The 19,740-nt window shown below is 43.0% G+C and overlaps 1 pseudogene; it reads right to left on the bottom strand.

Moving 5' to 3' along the window:
* Positions 1–2,765: 2,765 nt before the first annotated feature.
* On the bottom strand, positions 2,766–3,188 carry LOC148036616 (putative flavin-containing monooxygenase 1 pseudogene; annotated as a pseudogene).
* Between the last annotated feature and the right edge of the window lie 16,552 nt (positions 3,189–19,740).

Here is a 19,740-nt window from a genome sequence, read left to right as displayed (position 1 = left end):
CATTGGGAGATGCCTAGTAGTGGGGGACTTCAAGAAGAATGCCCTGAATTTTTCAGTGGCCAAATCCGAGGCCGGACACGAGAGATAGGCCGGAAAGGAGGGCCAAGACCAAATGGCCAAGTGGAAATGGACTTAGGAAACCCCAAAGGGGTTGACCCTCAGGGGCTCCCTTTGGGGGACCCCTTCAAACTTGATTTTGGTGGGGGGTAGGGGGCCCGATTTTTGCGCATAGGGAAAAAACTGATGCCATGGATGGAGGAGGCGAGGATTTGTGGGAGGGGGGTTGTGGAGCTTCGAAGCACCCCCCCGCCAATAGATTACTTACATGATTTCCCTCTTCTCTATGCTCTCTATCGCCACCTTTGGCCTCTCTAATGGCTGCCTAAAGCTGAAGATAAAAAACCAGTCTTTCTCTCTCCTCTCTCTCTCTCTCTCTTCCAAGAGGCAATTCATGTGGGAAGAATCAAGAAGAGAATCGGGTGGTGAACGCTTGTCCGGCATGGTACCGGATCACTCTCAAATTGATGGAGGGCTAGAGTTGGCTATTCAAAGGTAGGCTAAGCCTTGAATGAGGGCTGATGTGCAGTCCCACATTAGATTTTAAAACCCACAAAGAAGAAAAAAAATGGTAACTCTATTTTACAAAGGAAAATTGTTTTTTTAAAAACTATTTGATTGAGCCAATGTTGTTCTTATGGAGTGAAAATTGGTAGACATGTTGTTTACTATTTGTTCTATGTTGGCATAGTGGAAAAATAAGAAAAAATAAAGTCAAAATGTTGAAAATAATTTTTAAAAACCTGTAAAACACAGGTTTTATGAGAAAAATGGGATTTTTGGTGTTTTCAGGTGGGATAAACCAATACACATGGGATAAATTGCCAATAAAATCTATATTTCTGCTACTCTAAGAATCAAGAGTCACAAATCTAAAAATATATCAATTTTTTAATTGAAAAAATAAAGAAAAATGGAGAAAAATAAGAGAAAAATAGAAATATGCCTTAGAAAAATACGAAAAAATATAATAAGTGGTCGTGAATATATGGTAGTAGCAAAGCATGAGGTTTTTTGCCCTATATTTTTTTCACAGTGCATGATTTATTGCTTTTTATACATTAAACAATGACAAAACAACCTCTATACACCTATGCAACGAAGCAAAACTGGAACGATGAGGGGGAGGAGGATTTTGTGTAACAATTTGAGGAGTGAAATAATACAAATTTTGATTGTTTTTCTATGCATAGCATTTAGGAAACAAATTATTTGGAAATAAGGGATCTAGTAGCACAAGGTCCGCCTTGATACTAGATTCTTGCAACGAAGCATATATATATTAGTTGGAATTCATGAAAAGACTGTTTGCCTACCAGCACATAGGCTGATTTTGAAACATAACTATTTGTGCACGATGAGAAATCCACTATTGCATTGATCATACATATGGTATCAACTGTTGGAAATGCATAGCAATTGTTTGAATCATAGTTGATCCACGCTTGAGAGGGTGAGATTCCCCTTGCCGTAGGTTAGCCGTTCGTTTCTTGGGGGAAATTATTGGTGAGGAAACATGGTATCTACTAGATCTCGTTGAAAAAAAGGGGAGACTTGTGTCAATGTGTTTATATGTAAAAGCACCGCATCTAGGGGCCAATTTGCCTCTCTCTCTTCCCTCTTCTTCTCCTTCTTCTTCTCCTCTCTCTCCTTCTCCTCTTTACCTAGGCAGCAGGATAGCGTGATCACAGGGTGGAGTGGGGGAATGCTGTCGCAAGGGGGGACCGTTGCCTACAGTCCGAGGGAGGTGGGGGGTGACATGTAGTCCTTGGAGGGGGCGCACTGTGCTGCTGGTGGTGGTGGAGGGTTGGGAGGGGAGCATTGTGCCCGGGGGGGAAGCTTCAGCGTCCGTCTGAGGCAAAAGGGGGCGCTATCATCGCCTGCTGGGGGCCGCTCTATACCAGCACAGAGGGGGCGCAACGTTGTCATCGCCAACAGGGGGGAGCCTTTATAAGGTGGGGGGAGGACGGCACCTCTCGCCACCTGGGGGTTGCATGCCCCCCTTCCTTCATCACTCCTACTCTCTCTCTCTCCCCCCACCATGCAAACGGTAGGGGGAGAGAGAGGGAGAGTTGTTTTTTAAATTCAAAAAATTTTGAAAAATCTAGAAGGGGGGGTGAGTTCCTATGGGGGAAGGCACGGGGGTCACGGCGGGGGGGGAGGGTATGTTACATTCTGTTTGTGTGTCCCTAGGCTATTTTGCCCTTTCTTCCTTCATCCCTCTACGCCTCAGGTGGATGGGTAGATCCCCCTTGGTGTGTCTGGTCTTGGATGGTCTAGGTATCTCTGGGTCACTATCTGAGCTCACTTTTGACTCGGAATCAAACTCACCGTTTTCGCTAGAAGAGGTGGTTTCTCCTGGCCATCGCAGCTCAAAGGAGGGTGACTCACTGGTGTCACACCTAGTTAGTGTTGAGACTCAAGCTCATTTTGTTTACCTTAGTGAATAAGGTTAAGTCACACTGACTTAACCATGATTAGATTTAGGTCAGTTTATCCTTGAGTGTGTATGGTACATCCAGTTGACTGGTGTGTGTGACTGTATGTGGATAATGGAGAATGAACTAACAGGGAGCATGTCTGCTGCCCTGGAGCCTATGCCTTTGTCTCCTTCTCTTTCTCTCTGAACTTCAATATGGTATCAGAGCTTCTTTTTGCCATCATAGCCTGTGCCTAGTATTATAACATCAGCTGCTATCTCTGACCCATCATCCAACATCACCCCCCGTTTCGAAAAGCTTCAGTGACTTGTCTGCCGCAGCTGGATGCAGCCGTCTTGTACTCTTTGAAAAAAATGATTCTGGCAGTAATGGCACCTGGCAAGATGCAAACTGCTCAAAGAAGGTTTGCTTTGGTATCAACCCAAAGTCTTTCAGGGGTAGACTGAGAAGAAGGTAGAGCTCCACCATTTTCGAGATAACCCAACGCACAGGAGTGAGAAGAGTTGAGACAACACTAAGCAGGAAGCCCTGATCAGGCTTTGGGATCATCAACTTTGAGAGGCGGGTCGAGTACAGGTAGGCCAATGGTAAACCAAACGGTCTGTGATGTGGGAGCAACCAATGCGGCCTCCGGTAGATCATTCTGCAAGACTGACCTTGTATGCCTTGATCAGCATTTGCAGCTTCCATAGCAACATCAAGTGCAGATTTCATCAATCCCACAGCCTCGTTTTCTGGGATGATCACCTTTAGAGTAATTCTTAATTTTTAATACAGCCTAGAGGCTGAAACCCTGCTTCACTGAGCATGCGACAGCCTGCGCCCAATGTCGCAGCCTTGTTTTGACTTGGCTGGGATGATCACCTGGGCTAGCTACTCGCCATGAATCGCTAACCGGACTGCTCAGGACTTCCAGTGAACTGCACCAATCTTGCCAGTGGAAAATGATGATGGCATTCCCAATGGAGCTATTGAAGGGACAGCGGGACAGCTACTTGATTAGAACTCTCCACTTATTGCTCAAATAAATGCAAATTTTACTGCCTGGGCTCCTCTTTCCATTGACAGAGCAGGGCTTCTCAGAGATTGCAGGGTGCATGCTTCTTGGTCACCCTGCAGAAATGGCATATTTAATAACACAGCATGCTCGATCACCTCCCTTGGACCAGGACAGCTTGAACCGATGGAAAACTGTAAGCAACTCTAAAGGGTAAACTGGTAAGCCCAAAGGGCACCGTTCTCACGGAAGGCCGTTAAAGATCTGTGAAGCTAGAGCTTCCGCGTTCTGCATTCTGGGGAGAAGGGAAGAAAGAGCAGAGGAACTCAGAGAAGAATGCAGAGCAAGAAAGAATTGCAGTTTTTCTCATGGTTCTCAGTGCACACTTGAAATATACATGTCATGTATGCTTGGCTGAACAGTGCTCAGTCTGGCACTTTAAATACGAATACTTGCAAATCTGCCACAGTGGGTAATATCTGCAGGTGCAGTGGCTACAGACCCATTGTTGATGCATATATGGGCTGAACAAACATACAATAGCCTCCTTGCCAAGAATTGCAGTAATCATATCACATTGGAATGCAAAGCTGTTGATGCATTGTAATTGCAGTTAAATGGGAATAAAAGACATGTACTATCTGAAAATGCAATAGTGGTTATTGTTGCAGTTTTACAATTAAAAAAACTGGTTGTACTACAGATCATGGAAGGGTATTGCCTGCTGGCATTTTTGGAAAATTAACTGGTTTTGCAAAACTTAAGGCTTTAAAATGGCAAACACAGGAGAGAAGGATACTATCACTCAGATAGTTGGTGAGAAGCTGGACTATAACAATTTCGTTCTATGGAAATTCAGGATGTCTAATTTTTTGATTGGAAGAGGATATTGGGATCTAGTCACAGGTCTTGAAGATGAGCCCAAGCTACCGGAAGATAGACCTCCAACACAAGATCAGTTGAAGGCACACAGGACTTGGTTGGAAAAGGCCAGCAAGGTCTTGCATTGGTTGTCACTATGTGTGTCAGACACAAAGGCTATGCAAATTGCAAATTGTACTTCCCCAAAAGCTGCTTGGGACTTATTGATGAAGAATTATGGGCATGTTACTCATGCAAGAAAGACACAACTGAAGCAAAAGTTCAGCCACATATCCAGGAATGGAAGGTCTATTGAGGACTATGTCAGTGAGATCAGATCCATTGCAGAACAACTAGGATCAATTGGAGCTGAAGTTGAGGATGATGATTTGGTAGCCACTACCCTCCATGGACTTGGACAGGAATATAAGCAGTTTGATACTTCCATTTCAGTGCGTCAGGAGCAGCCTGACTTTGATGAACTTGTAGCACTTCTTTTGCATGAAGAAGTGAAACTTGGACTTAATACAAGTTCCAGTGGGTCTAAAAACAGTAGGGATAGTGTCTTCTACTCAAATCAAAGGGGTAGAGGTGGAAGAGGAAGATCAAATTTTCGAGGAAGAGGTGCTGGAAATGCATATGCAGCCCGTGGACAGCAAGCTACTGGATGGCAAAATAGGCAGCCTCAAGCAAATAGAGGTGCCTCAAATGCTCGTGGAAGAGGAGGTTATTCACCTAGAGGAAGAGGCACTTGACAGCAGCCTCAAATGAGTTATGGACAGCAATCAAATACAAATAAGGATTGCCATTATTGTGGAAAATACGGGCATGTAGCTAAGGATTGCTACAAAAAGCAAAATGATCAGAGAGCAAGAGGGAAGCAACATGGTAATTATGCTTCTTCTAGTGGTATGCAGGAGGATGACAGATTGTTTGCAATGCAACATGTGAAGAAAGGGTTGCCTGTACACGACAAAGCAGATGATGTATGGTATATAGACTCAGGGGCATCTAACCACATGACTCCTCATGGAGAGTGGTTTGACACATTGGTAGAAGGTGCTCATGGATATGTTTGCACAGGGGATGATACGCAACATGACATTATGCATACAGGTACTGTTCCCTTGATGATGCATGGTGACAGGAGAAAGAGTCTTTATGATGTATTGCATGTACCCTCCATAACCAAAAACTTGCTTTCTGTGGGACAAATGGCTGAACAAAATCTACAAGTTAGATTCAATAGAGATGGATGCTACATTGAAGAGTATGGTCAAGGATGCAAACTCATTGCTAAAGGCAAAAGAAATGGCAGGATGTTTACATTGGATACGAAAATTCCAGCATTGAATGCTGCTATGTACTCACATGAAAATGCTGCAATAAGGGACATTGAGATATGGCATAAAAGGATTGGACATGTAAATGTTCAAAAGTTGAAGAATATGCAGCATAAACAAGTTGTACTTGGACTTCCTAAGTTCAAGCATGCAGAATTGGGACATGTATGTCAGTCTTGTCAATTTGGAAAGCAATCAAGGCTTCCATTTATGAGGCATGTAAGCACTACTACTAGACCATTACAGCTTGTACATTCTGATGTATGGGGACCCTCACAGAATGCATCTCTTGGGGGATCACGTTACTATGTGTAATTCATAGATGACTATAGTAGGTACACATGGTTGTATGTGCTAAAGCACAAGAGTGATGTTATGGATGTTTTTCAGGATTTTAAGAGACATGTGGAGAAAGAATTGGCTTGCTATATCTCATGCTTGAGATCTGATAGTGGTGGAGAATATGTTTCTAAGGACTTTGATTACTTCTTGGCAGCTCATGGAATTAAAAGGCAATTGACATGCAGGTACACACCACAACAAAATGGTGTGGTAGAAAGAAAAAACAGGGTGATCATGGAATCGGCTAGAGCCATGTTGAATGAGAAAAGCCTACCAAATGCATATTGGGCAGAGGCTGTAATGACTGTAGTGTATGTCATGAATCGTACACCAATAGCAGGTATACATGAGGTGACTCCTTATGAGAGGCTTTATGGGATAAAGCTGGACATCAGCCATCTTAAGGTTTTTGGATGCTTGGCATATGTACATGTTCCAGATGAAAAGAGGAGCAAGCTCGATCCAAAGGCAGAAACGGCCATTTTTATTGGGTATGCACAAGATAGGAAAGCGTACAAATGCTACAATCCTTCTACTCATGAGACATTGATCTCAAGAGATGTGGTATTTGATGAGCTAAAATCATGGCATGAGAAGAAGATCACTGTGATGAATGATGAAAATGGCTATCACGAGCCTTATGTACATGCAGGTACAAATGAAAGTGCAGCAATTTCTGGGCCTTCTAAAGATGCTACTACGTCAGTTAGTCCTTGGACAGGTAGATTGAGGACTTCAGCATCTTTGTCCACTGACACGGGTATGTCAGTGAGGGGGAGAGATGTGGATAAAGGCAAAGGAAAACTTGATGATATTACTGGGCCACTTACATGTGGTTATGATTCACCTGGTACTGACAGCTTGGATAGTGAGTTTGGTATTCCATCAGTTGTGACTCCTGGTGTGAGACATAGATATATACCACCTCATGAGAGAGGAGAGTCTCATACTGCACCTCAGTTGAGGAGATCAGAAAGAGTTAGGAAGCCTATGGATAGGCTTACATACAGTGGTTACACAGTGAGACACTATGCATATATGGCAAAAGTCACTAGCTTCAAGGAACCCACAAAGTTTTCTGAAGCTATTTTGGATGATCATTGGTGTAAGGCAATGGATGAGGAATATTCAGCATTGGCTGAAAATGACACTTGGGATTTGGTTGAATTGCCTGAAGGAAAAATGGCTATTGGTTGCAAATGGGTATACAAAGTGAAATGCAAATCAGATGGCACATTGGAAAGGTACAAGGCAAGACTTGTGGCAAAAGGGTATGCACAACAATATGGTCTTGATTATGAGGAAACATTCAGTCCTGTTGCTAAAATGGCAACCGTGAGGACAGTGATTGCTTTGGCAGCATCAAAAGGATGGAGTATGTATCAGATGGATGTGAAGAATGCTTTTCTCAATGGTGATTTGGTTGAGGAAGTATACATGGATCAGCCCGAGGGCTATACACATCCAGATTTTCCTACATATGTGTGTAGATTGAAGAAAGCATTATATGGGCTGAAGCAAGCACCTAGAGCTTGGAATGCTAAGATAAGTGCATGCTTACAAAAACTTGGCTTTACTATGGGCAAGGCTGATCATAGCCTATTCACAAAGAAGACAAGTGCTGGTTATGTAGTATTAGTCATCTATGTGGATGACTTAATCATTACAGGTGATGATGTCACAGGAATTGGAGAGATCAAGGAAATGTTACATGCTGAATTTCAGGTCAAAGATTTGGGAGATCTAAAGTATTTCCTTGGGATTGAGGTTATCTCTACATCTCATGGTACTTGGTTGTTGCAGAAGCAGTATGCACAGGATATGTTAACCAAGTATGGTATGTTGGATTGCAAAGCATTGAGCACTCCATTGGAACAAAATGTTAAGCTACTTGCAAATGTTGGACATGAGATTGAGAATGTCACTATGTATAGACAAATGGTGGGTATCCTGATTTACCTTACCATTACTAGACCGGATCTTAGCTATTCAGTTGGACTGATTAGTCAGTTCATGCAAAAGCCTATGAAGCCACACTTGGATGCAGTGAGGAGGATCTTGAGATATGTAAAGGCTACATCAGATTATGGTCTATTCTATGAGCATGATAAGCCTTTGGAGCTTACAGGATATACAGATGCTAACTGGGCAGGAAGTATCTATGACAGGAGATCTACTAGTGGGTATGCATTTTCCCTTGGTAGTAGTATGGTCAGCTGGAGCAGTAAGAAGCAACCTACAGTTGCACTCTCTAGTACTGAGGCAGAGTATAGAGGTGCTGCACTAGCTGCATGTGAGGCAGCATGGCTCATGAAGCTTCTTGATGATTTGGGCATGCAGGAAGTCAGGCCTGTCACACTCTATTGTGACAACATGAGTAGTGTACCCCTAGCCAGTAATCCTGTCTATCATGCTAGGACTAAGCACATTGAGGTACACTATCACTTCATCAGGGAAAAAGTGATTGCAGGTGACATTGATTTGGTCCATGTGAGGACAGAAGACCAAGTTGCAGATATCTTTACCAAGTCATTAGGTAAAGATAAGTTTGTGCATTTCAGAAAGTTACTTGGAGTCAAGTATCCTACTTGAGCTTGAGGGGGAGTGTTGAGACTCAAGCTCATTTTGTTTACCTTAGTGAATAAGGTTAAGTCACACTGACTTAACCATGATTAGATTTAGGTCAGTTTATCCTTGAGTGTGTATGGTACATCCAGTTGACTGGTGTGTGTGACTGTATGTGGATAATGGAGAATGAACTAACAGGGAGCATGTCTGCTGCCCTGGAGCCTATGCCTTTGTCTCCTTCTCTTTCTCTCTGAACTTCAATAGTTAGGTTAGGCCTGCTTGTTTGAAATCTATGGCTCCTATGTGTTCCAACCACACACGGTCACAATCCATGCGCATGACCCCTCATTCCATCCTAAAGACACCCTTTTTTTGCAGCTTGGAGTCTTCTTATATCTGTTATATTTCTTGTCCCTCAGTGCCATATTCCAATGTATCTATCTCACCCTCACTTTTTTCATTGAAAGAATGACAATCTTCGTACTCGTCATTGGATTCATCTTCATCCGATTGCTCATCGTCTCCTAGGTTTTGGCATATCTCTTGTCTCTGGTCAGAGACTAGGGCCCAATTGTACATGAGGTTTAAGTCATGCACCCTGGTCCATTGCCACCTTAGTTCGTCTAACAAAACTTGGAGTGGCTTGAAGTTTGTTGTTGGATTGCCAGCTAGATAGCCAGTCAAATACTCCAAAATCTCTTGGAGTTCCTTCTTGTTATTTGGCACTTGGGATGCGATAGGCTTAGGTCATCCACAAAGGGTTCCTGCCATCATGCAAACTGGTATGGAGGGCGTGACTTTTGAGCTGCCAACTGTCTTGATGGCTTGCTTGTATGCCTCATGATTTGAGAATAGCAAGTCGATCATGGCAAAGGCATGCATCTAGTCTCGCTCATCCTCTAGGCATGGGATATACTTGGTCAAGGGCCCATAGGACTTCTTGACCTGACTGTTACCTTTAAGCATCGCCGAGATGGTGTCCAAGTCAACTGGTGAGGTTTTCCACGTGTCCATCTCTACCTTCACAGCTTCCATTCTATTGCCAAGGAAGATTAAGCCATTACCCTAATCTTCGATGACTCTGGCATTGCACATCCAGGGTCGGCCTAATAGGATATCGTAGTCCACTCCCTTCATGACTATAAAGTAAACTGAGAACTAGACACATGCGATCTTCACCAGCCAGTTTTTAAGTACCCCGAATGCTTTCACTCTCATACTGTTTGATAATGTGGCATTGAACCTAGCAGTCTTGACAGACGAGTTTCCCCACATCTAAAGCACTGTGTGGCTCAGTGCACTAACCCATGTTCCTATGTCTACAATCCCCTTTTTAGTTGTGTTGCCTAGGGCTAAGACAGATAAGAGTGCATGCGTTTCGGTGCCTTCCTAGAAAGTATTAACATGCAAGGACTTAGGCATAGAGTGTAGTGTCAGGCTCGGTATTTGTGTCTTTGCATCACGGTCGTGCAATTCTATAGCAGCTTGCTCTCTTGATCCTTCAACCCACTGCTTTAGGTCTTGCCATAGGGTGGAATGCTACCTAAGAAGGTCTCCCAAGCTCAGCGTCACAAGGGTGGTCACTAGCATGGTAAGGAGGTCATTTGGCTACTCATATTTCTCCTATTTTGGATTGTCCTGGTCAATGGCCATGACTAATTTGCTGGCATGTAGCATCAAGGCTTTGAATAAGCGGTATCACTTGTGGCGCAGTTTTCGATCTCGTCCTCTAGGATGGGCTCAGCATCTTTTAGGTGCTCTTGGGCCTTTTTTACCCATTCTTTCACTTTCTCGATAGCCTCTAGTTGGCGCTTCGGATGTGGGTACTCCCCTACTCTAGTACTTCCCTTTTCGACCGTCTTAGGAGCTGATGTTTCTACCTCCACGTCAGTGACCCTCTTTCCAGTAGGCAAAGTAGTGGCAGTCTTGTTTTTCAGCATGATCTTAGCTTCAGGTTTCTTCTTTCTCCATCTACCACTCTTCTTTTTTATCGAGGTTGCATCGAGGTTGCTCAAACCTGGCAATGATATGCCGGCTTGCTTTGTCTGTGCTCATGTCATGACACGCAATGGGATAAGTGTGGCCTCCCTATCAAGGTTCTTGACGCCAAACAGCCCCAATGGGATAGATGGCACATTGGTTGAACTTGAGGATGGTTTTCGCTTGGGACAGTCAATGAAGAGGTGAGTGATTTTTCACTTTGGGCACCTTAGTTCTACCTTGTCTCTATTTGGTTGCTCCCTTTCAGGACAACGTGATGAGATGTGCCCTGGATGATCTCAAGTCCAACATATGATTGGATCATGTGTCTGCCCTCCCTTCCTAACACCATCACCGGTATTGGTCGATAGTTCATAAGAACTGCATTGCCCTCATCATCATGCAAGGCTTATGGGTATATGTAAGTCTCTTCCTCATTTGGCTCCTCCACATAGTGGATTGGAGCATCACTTGGTGGATGAGTCACGTAGGGACTAGGCGGTCTAGGTATGACTGTAAGGTTTATATCCATTCTAGGAACAACTGGTTTAATGTCGTTAGGTGCCGAAAGGGCCAATGGGCCCCCCCTTTTGTAGAATTGTTGGGGTCTGCTTGCTAGATATGGCTGGCTGTAGGGTTGTGAGTACGGAAGTCTTCTCGGTAATTTGCAATACGCAACATACCGAATCTACCACAATTAGCACAAGGTCGTGACCTAGTGTCTTGACACTCGGTCGGAAATTGGTTTCCGCCACAGTACACGCATTGGACGTCTGGACATGTTAGTCGTCTCAACATATCTTGCAGTTTGGCTATCTCCATTTTTACCTTAGTCAAGTATCTAAAGTGTTGAGTCAAGTTGGTGATGCTTGTCAACATATCTAAAAGCTATATGGATCATCGTGGGGTTGATACTTGTCAAGTTCCTTTGCAACAATTGCGATTTTAGATTGGCTCTTGGAGCCTTGTTTTGCTCCTAATCCTGCTAGTAATGATGTCGTTAGTGTTGCAGCACTTTGCTCTGCTATTGTGTTGTCAAGCAATCACTTCATGAGAAGCTCACTCAATGTCAAGTTTCCTTCCAGGGCTCTCTCATGATTGGTTTGATTCCCACGTGCCAAGTTTAGCACCCGTTGTACCTCGCATAATTATGTGTTCTACCTTAAGCTCATAGAATGCTAGTCTTGGTTGTATTTCACTATGCCTTGCAGTGCCTTGTGGGCTAGCTTCTGTTCTTCTTCCAAGTTTGTTATGATGGCTTTTGCCGTTCTGCCGCGGTGCTCATACCAAGCGTGGGCATCGTAGCTTCTTATCAACTGCTAAATTTCCTTTGGAAAAAATCCTAAGTCGAGTTTCTCATTTGGCTTGCGGTCTAAGCTTTCCTCTGACATGATCACGTTCTCGTGCTCCACCAAGCTGTCGATCAGGTTGAGCAAGTTGGTCGGATCCACTTCTCTAGTGTCACTTTCTTGGTCCTACTCTGTGCTTTGGTTGTCTGTCTATGTCTTGGGATCTTCTCCTACTAGTGGGTTCCTTGAGGTGTTTATTTGAGTGAGCTCCTTAACTTATTGCATCCAATTCTCAATTTACCTCTACTAAGTATGTGTGTATTCTTTCTCATGTACTTGTGCTCAATTAGGCTTTTAGCTGTCCTTAAGTGTACTCCAAGTTTGGAAATTTAGGGTGAGTGTGGAAAACAAGTATCTAAGTGGCTTACGCACTCTCTCGCATCGTTATAGGCCTAATAGGCTTGTTGACCTGCGTTTGGCCATCTTGTCAGTTTTTAGGGTTTCTCATTGTATTGTCTTGTTTAAGGTCTTTGGCTTAGATGGTTGTCGCTAGGACTCTCGGTCTAGCAATAGCCTACTCGAGCTGCTAAGTGATAGTGTCCTACAAATTTTCCTATTCCCTGTGCCAAAATCGAGTTCCATGCCTCGGGGGTACTCACAAAGGTTTACATGGCCGGAGAATTTGGAAAAATCCTGACTTGGACCAACTCATCCAAGTTGCAAGGGCCGAGTGTGTCACTCGAACGGGCTAGGGCTAAATGGAATTGTGGGCCGAGGAGATTCACTCGGACAGGCCGAGGGTTGAATGGTAACTAGTCTGAGTGGGGTTGGGCCAAGTGGCTAAATAGTAACTAGTCCGCATGGGGTTGTGGGCCGAGGGCTAAATAGTAACTGGTTCGAATGGGCCGAGGGGGACTGAGTGGCTGAGTGGCTGAGTCAAGTGGGCCAAGTATAAAGTGGTCCGAGAGATTTACTCGGACAGACCGAGTGAAAGGCATCCGAGTGTAGTTAGGCCGAATGGGTCAAATCGCAAGTTGTGGACCGAGGGCCGAATGGTAACTAGTCCGAGTGGGATTAGGCCGAGTGGTTGAATAATAACTAGTCTGAATGAGGTTGGGCGGAGTGATTGAATAGTAATTGGTCCGAATGGGCTGAGGGCCAAGTGGCCGAATCAAGTGGGCCGATGTTGAGATGACAAGCTCAACACATGCAGACATTAATGATGGACTGCCTAGTTAGATGGGTCCACACATCTACACTTAGCATGTCGATGGTCATTATGACTCTCACATGGCCACTAACTCATTACTTATTATGTTCAGGTTGTTACACCTATTTACAGCTGGCATAGTTATAGCGCCAGTCAACTAGTGTAGTCGGTTATGCATTGTTTGACTTAGTAGGCCACTTTCCTTTATATTTTATATTATCTATACTTTGTGTACATTGTAAATGAGTGAAAGAAGAAGAAGAAACCAACAAGAAAACGTTTTGGCCTCCATCTCTCTTCTTGTCTCTTGAGTGAGCTTCTCCTTGTGCACTATGTGTGTGTTCGGCGCATCATCTTGAGCAAATCCCCCCACCACACGATTCTTGACATGGTATCAAAGCCACACCACTAATCGAGGCTAGTTTTGAAGGCTAAATAAAAGGAGAGGAGCCAAGGATTTGAGCAAGCAAGCAACGGGTAAGAAGCTCTTCCATTCTCTACTTCTTCTCTTGGGGACAGTGCCTATGGAGGCACCGGAAGTAGGACAGAGCAAAAATCTCAGATTGTAGTGAGATTTGGTGTGTGCAAAGAACGCTGTATATTATGCAGATCAGCCCTTTTAGGGCTATCTCGCTGCTATTTTGGCCATCGGAGATCATTTCAGGTTCTGTTTTAGACTCGCAAGGTTGCGGACATCAGTTCGAGGTATCCTACAATTTCAGTTGTGTCTATCGTATATAGGTGCACAGGTTACAGATTTCATATATGTAAGTTCAAAGGTGTTTACCAGCGAATAAACACAAGGTTTATCTACAAACTACTTGTAGATTGCATGTATAGTTAAGCAAACAGTGAAAAAGGCTGTTTGGTGTATTGCTGTGCACTACAGATCAAGGGTTGCAAAAGATTTTCTTGCTATTTGGTATTAGTTTTGTGATAATGACAAAGAACAGTGGAAATCCCATTATTGAGAAGCTCGATAAGAACAACTACCCTTCATGGTAGTTCTATGTGACAAACTTCCTTATTGGAAAGGGCCTTTATGAATTTGTTTTAGGTGAAGAAAATGAGCTAGAGACTACAGATGAGTTAAAAGCATGGAAAGAGTGGAATGCGAAAGACAAAAAGGTGATGTACTGGCTATTTGCAGTAATTGATAGTACTATGCTAGGACATATCAGGAATGTAGAAAGTTCACATGCAGCTTGGACAATTTTTGAAGCATGTTTTCAGTAAATACAAAGGCACGAAAGATTCAACTCAAGCAAGAGTTGAATGACTTGAAGAAAGGGAAAATGTATGTCAATGAGTATGTTTTGAAGGTGAGGAGCATTGAAGATGCCTTAGCAGCGATTGATGCAATGCCAGATGATAATGATTTGGTTTCATCCACTCTGAGTGGCCTTAACAATGAGAAGGCATGTAAATCATTTGTTACTTCAGTATATGTAAGGAAGCCATTTCCAGATTTTGATGAGCTAATCTCATGATTACTGAAGAGATCAATATGCACGGTGATTTGTCTGAAAGAAATGGTGAACAGATCCAAGAATTTTACTCAAGTTCAGGAAGGGGACGTGGAAGATCCTCTTCGAGAGGCCGTGGTATGGGACGTACTGGCGATAACCAGCAAAACAGGTTCAATCAACAATTTGGTGAAATGCAAGTTTTTGGAGGCAAAGAAAACTTTAGAGGCAGGGGGAACTCTAGAGGAAGAGATTGATGGCAGAATAGAGGTTCTAACACCTCTGGTATTGCGTGTCACTACTGTGGCAAAACAGGTCATATTGCAGCCCAATGTTATGCTAAGAATGATGATATTCGCAATGGTAAGTTGCAGCAAAGGAAACTACGCATCGTCTTCACAACAGAATGAATACAAAAATGAACGTATGTTTGTTATGCAGCATATGCTGAATGCTGTTACAGGAAAGGGAACACATGATGATGTTTGGTATGTTGATTCAGGTGCATCCAATCATATGATCAGCCATGTAGAATGGTTTGGAGAGATGTAGGATTTGCAAAATGCAGGTTATGTGCAGACGATGCCACCCAATTTCACACATTGGAAAAGTTCCCTTGTTCTTGCATGATGTTAAGACAAAGAGTTTTTCAGATGTATTACATGTGCCATCTATTACAAAGAACTTGGTGTCAGTCGGATGGTAGAGCAAGGGTTGCAAGTCAGATTTAATGCAAAGGGCTGCTTTGTAGAAGACTTCAATGACAAGTGCAGGTTGGTTGCAAAGGGAAGTAGAGTTGGACGTATGTTTACTTTGGATGCTGGAATTCCTACTATGAATGCTACTATGTATGCTAAAGGAAAATTTGTTGTTGCAGATATTGAAATTTGGCACAAACGCATTGAACATACAAATGTACAAAGGCTGAAATTAATGCAGTCCAAAGGGTTGGTTATAGGTTTGCCTACATTTAGAATTGTAGAATCTCATAATGCATGCGAAGCATATCACTTTGGTAAGCAGGCAAGACAACCCTTTTCACATGACAGAGATGTAAGCAGAAATATTCTTGATGTTGTGCATACAGATATTTGGGGGCCTACACAAAATGTATCTCTTGGAGGCAATTCATACTTTATCACATTCATTGATGATTGTTCTAGAAAGCTGTGGGTATATTTTATGAAGGAAAAGAGTGAAGCATTTGAGCACTTTAGAACTTTCAAGGCTGTAGTTGAAAGAGAAACAGGCTTGAAAGTAAAGTGCTTGAGGTGAGATGGAGGGGGAGAGTACCTCTCAAATGAGTTCACTGATTTTCTGAGGTCTCATGGGATAAAGAGATAGTTCACATGCAGGTATACCCCACAGCAAAATGATGTTGCAAAAAGAAAAAACAGGCATATTGCAAAAGTTGTACGGGCATTAATGGCTGAAAAGAATATGCCCAAAAATTTTTGGTCTGAGGCTATCCATACTGCTGTCTATTCAAAGTTGAGAGAGAGAGAGACAGGGAAACTCCATTTTCTTGAGCCTTCAGGCTCTCAAGCTCATTCCTTCATGTTCCACACTCTCAACTGAAAAGCACACACAATACAAAGATAAAGTGACCTAGTGTAAGTGTAGACTAGACAGACTAACTCTAGTCAGGTCACTAACTGACTACTAACCCAACTTATTTAATGTAGTCACATGTAAACAGCTGCACACACTAGCTGTCATAGATGTCGGTCATAGATAAAGACACACTGATGGTGAGCTTGATTTCTAACACTCCCCCTCAAGCTCCAAAAAAAAACTCAAATCATCTGCATCACTCCAAGTAGCTGTCAAAAGTGAATGAACTTATCTTTACCAAGTGATTTGGTAAAGATGTCTACTACCTGGTCTTCAGTCTTCACATGCTCCAAGTCAATCTGATCTGCTAAAACCATTTGCCTGATGAAATGGTAGTGGACCTCAATGTGTTTTGATCTTGCATGATAAATAGGATTGCTTGCTAACATAACACTGCTCAAATTGTCACAGTACAGCTTGACTTTGCTGTCTAAGTGTACTCCCAAGTCATTCAATAACTTCTGTAACCACTTAGCTTCACAGGCCGCTAAGGCCGCACCACGATACTCTGCTTCCATACTAGACAATGCAGCTTCTTACTCTGCCAACTGATCATGCTACTACCCAATCCAAATGCATAGCCATTGGTTGACCTCCTATCATACGTGCAACCAGCCCAGTCAGCATCAATGTACCCCATCAAGTCAAGGGGTTTCCCATATGCATAAAATAGCCCATGATTTGTGGTACTCTTTACATATCTCAGAATTCTCCTGACTACCTCCAAGTGTGGTTTGCGAGGCTTCTGCATGAACTGACTGATCAGCCCCACAGCATAACTCAAGTTAGGTCTAGTGATCGTGAGATAGATCAAGCTCCCTACCATCTGTCTGTACATAGTAACATTCTCAATCTCTGTCCCAACATCAATCTGCAGCTTGACATTCTGCTCCAAAGGCGTATCCATAGGCTTGCAATCAGCCATACCATATTTCTGTAACATGTCATGAGCATACTGCTTCTGTAACAGCCATATGCCTTGAGGTGTAGAGACAACTTCAATCCCCAAAAATATTTCAGCTCTCCAAGGTCCTTGACCTTAAACTCAGCCTGTAAACATGTCTTTATTTCAGCAATCCCATTTTCATCATCTCCTGTAATGATTAAGTCATCAACATAGACAACTAAGAAAACATAGCCACTATCTGTCTTCTTCACAAACAGACTATGATCAGCATTACCCAATCGGAAACCATGTTGCTGCAAATAACTGCTTATGAGAGCATTCCATGCTCTGGGTGCCTATTTCAGCCCATATAGTGCCTTTTTCAGCCAACATACATGTGCTGGAAATTCTAGATGTACATAGCCTTCAGGCTGTTCCATGTAAACCTCTTCCTGTAATTCTCCATTGAGAAATGCATTCTTTAGGTCCATTCGCCATAGTTTCCAGCCTCTAGCTGCTGCCAAGGAAATCACAGTTCTAACTGTAGCCATCTTTGCTACAGGGCTAAAAGTCTCCTCATAATCAAGACCATACTGCTGCGCATACCCTTTTGCAACCAGCCTGGCCTTATATCTTTCCAATGATCCATCTGATTTACATTTTACCTTATACACCCACTTGCATCCAATAGGTGTTTTGCCCTCAGGCAACTGTACCAAATCCCATGTACCATTTTCAGCCAAAGCTGAATATTCCTCATCCATAGTAGCACACCAATTCTCATCTACAACCGCCTCATCAAACTTACTTGGTTCTCTAAGACCTATTACTTTTGTCATATAAGCATAATGACGGGCTGAATATCCAGTGTAAGTATACCTGTTAACAGGTCATCTGACCCTCTCTGATCTCCTGAGCTATGGCTCATGTGAGCTTGCCTCTCATGAGGCAGCACATAACGGCTTTGCCTAGCACCTGGCGTCATAACAGACGGAATCCCCAATTCACTGTCTAAGCTGTCACTGCTAGATGAATCATAGCCTGCAGTGAGTGGACCTGTTACATCTTTAAAAACCTTTTCTTTTCCCTTATCTGTTCTCCCCCTCATTGACATATCCATGTCAGTGGATGCAGTAGTGCGACTCCGTAATCGTCCTGTCCAAGGACTCACTGTAGATGATACATCACCTGTCTGACCACTCATGGAAGTACTCTCTACAAGAGTATTTTCAGCATGACTCATATTGGGTGACCCATCAGTAGGCACTACAACAGGATTCCCATACTAGGACGCTAACTCATCAAATACCACATCTCTGCTTATGAGTGTCTCATGTGTAGAAGGTACATAACACTTATAAGCTTTCTGTTCCTATGCATATCCTATAAACACACTTTTCACTGCCTTAGGATCCAATTTCTTCCTCTTCTCATCCGGTATATGCACATATGCAATGCTGCCAAATACCTTCAAGTGTGAAATATCAGGTTTATGACATCATACAACCGTTCATACGGAGTGACAACAGTCACCACTGCTTCAGTCCAATAACCATTTGGCAGACATTTTTCATTCAGCATAGCTCTAGTTGACTCCATCAAAACCTTGTTTTTCCTCTCTACAACCCCGTTTTGCTGCAGTGTATAACTACATGTGAGCTGTCTTCTGATCCCATGTTTAGCAAGATACCTATCAAAGTAGTTTGAGACATATTCACCTCCTCCATTTGATCTCAAGCATGATGTGTAACAGCCCAATTCATTTTTAACATGTTTCTTGAAGTCTTTGAATGCATCAAACACATCATCCTTATGCTTCAAAATATAAAGCCAAGTGTACCTACTGAAATCATCAATAAATGAGACATAATACCGTGCACCGCCAAAAGAAGCATTATGTGAAGGACCCCAAACATTAGAGTGTACCAATTGTAAAGGCCTAGTGTTGTTTTTTACATGTCTCATGAAAGGAAACCGTGCCTGCTTCCCAAACTAACATGCAGGACATACATGACCAAAATCATTATACTTGAATTTAGGTAATCCAAGTACTACTTCTTTCTGCTACATAGATTTCAGCTTTTGTACATTAACATGTCCAATCCGCTTGTGCCAAATCTCTACATCCCAAATGGCACTCTCATCATGAGCAAACATGGCTGCCTTGAGTCCCGGAATGGTCGCATCCAATGTAAACATCCTGCCATCCCTTCTGCCCTTGGCAATTAACTTGCAACCATTTCCATACTCCTCAATGAAACACCCATCTTTGTTGAACCTCACTTGCAAATTCTCTTCTGCCATTTGACCCACAGACAACAGATTCTTTGTTATGGTTGGTACATGTAATATCATGCAGGCCTTTCTTCTTGCCATCAGGCATCATAAGAGGAACAATCCCTTTATGCTTTATGTCATGTTGGGTGTCATCCCCAATACATACATGACCATGTGTACCTGCAACCATCTCATCAAACCACTCTCCATGCGGTGTCATGTGGTTTGACGCTCCAGAGTCAATGTGCCATCTGCCATCTCTATCATGTCTCGATGCATTTTTAGATACATGCTACATGGCAAAGAGTCTATCAACTGGCTCATCATGAGCACCACTAGAAGATGCATAGTGCCCATGTTGTCTTCCCTTTGCCTTCATATCTCCCTACTTCTTGTAACAATCCTTTGC

Source organism: Lygodium microphyllum, chromosome 5 (assembly GCF_053477565.2).
Source record: "Lygodium microphyllum isolate KBCC chromosome 5, Lygodium_microphyllum_v1.1.10, whole genome shotgun sequence".
Taxonomy (NCBI): Eukaryota; Viridiplantae; Streptophyta; class Polypodiopsida; order Schizaeales; family Lygodiaceae; genus Lygodium; species Lygodium microphyllum.
Note: the sequence above shows the minus strand (reverse complement) of the source record. Positions and strands in the feature narration are given on the sequence as shown.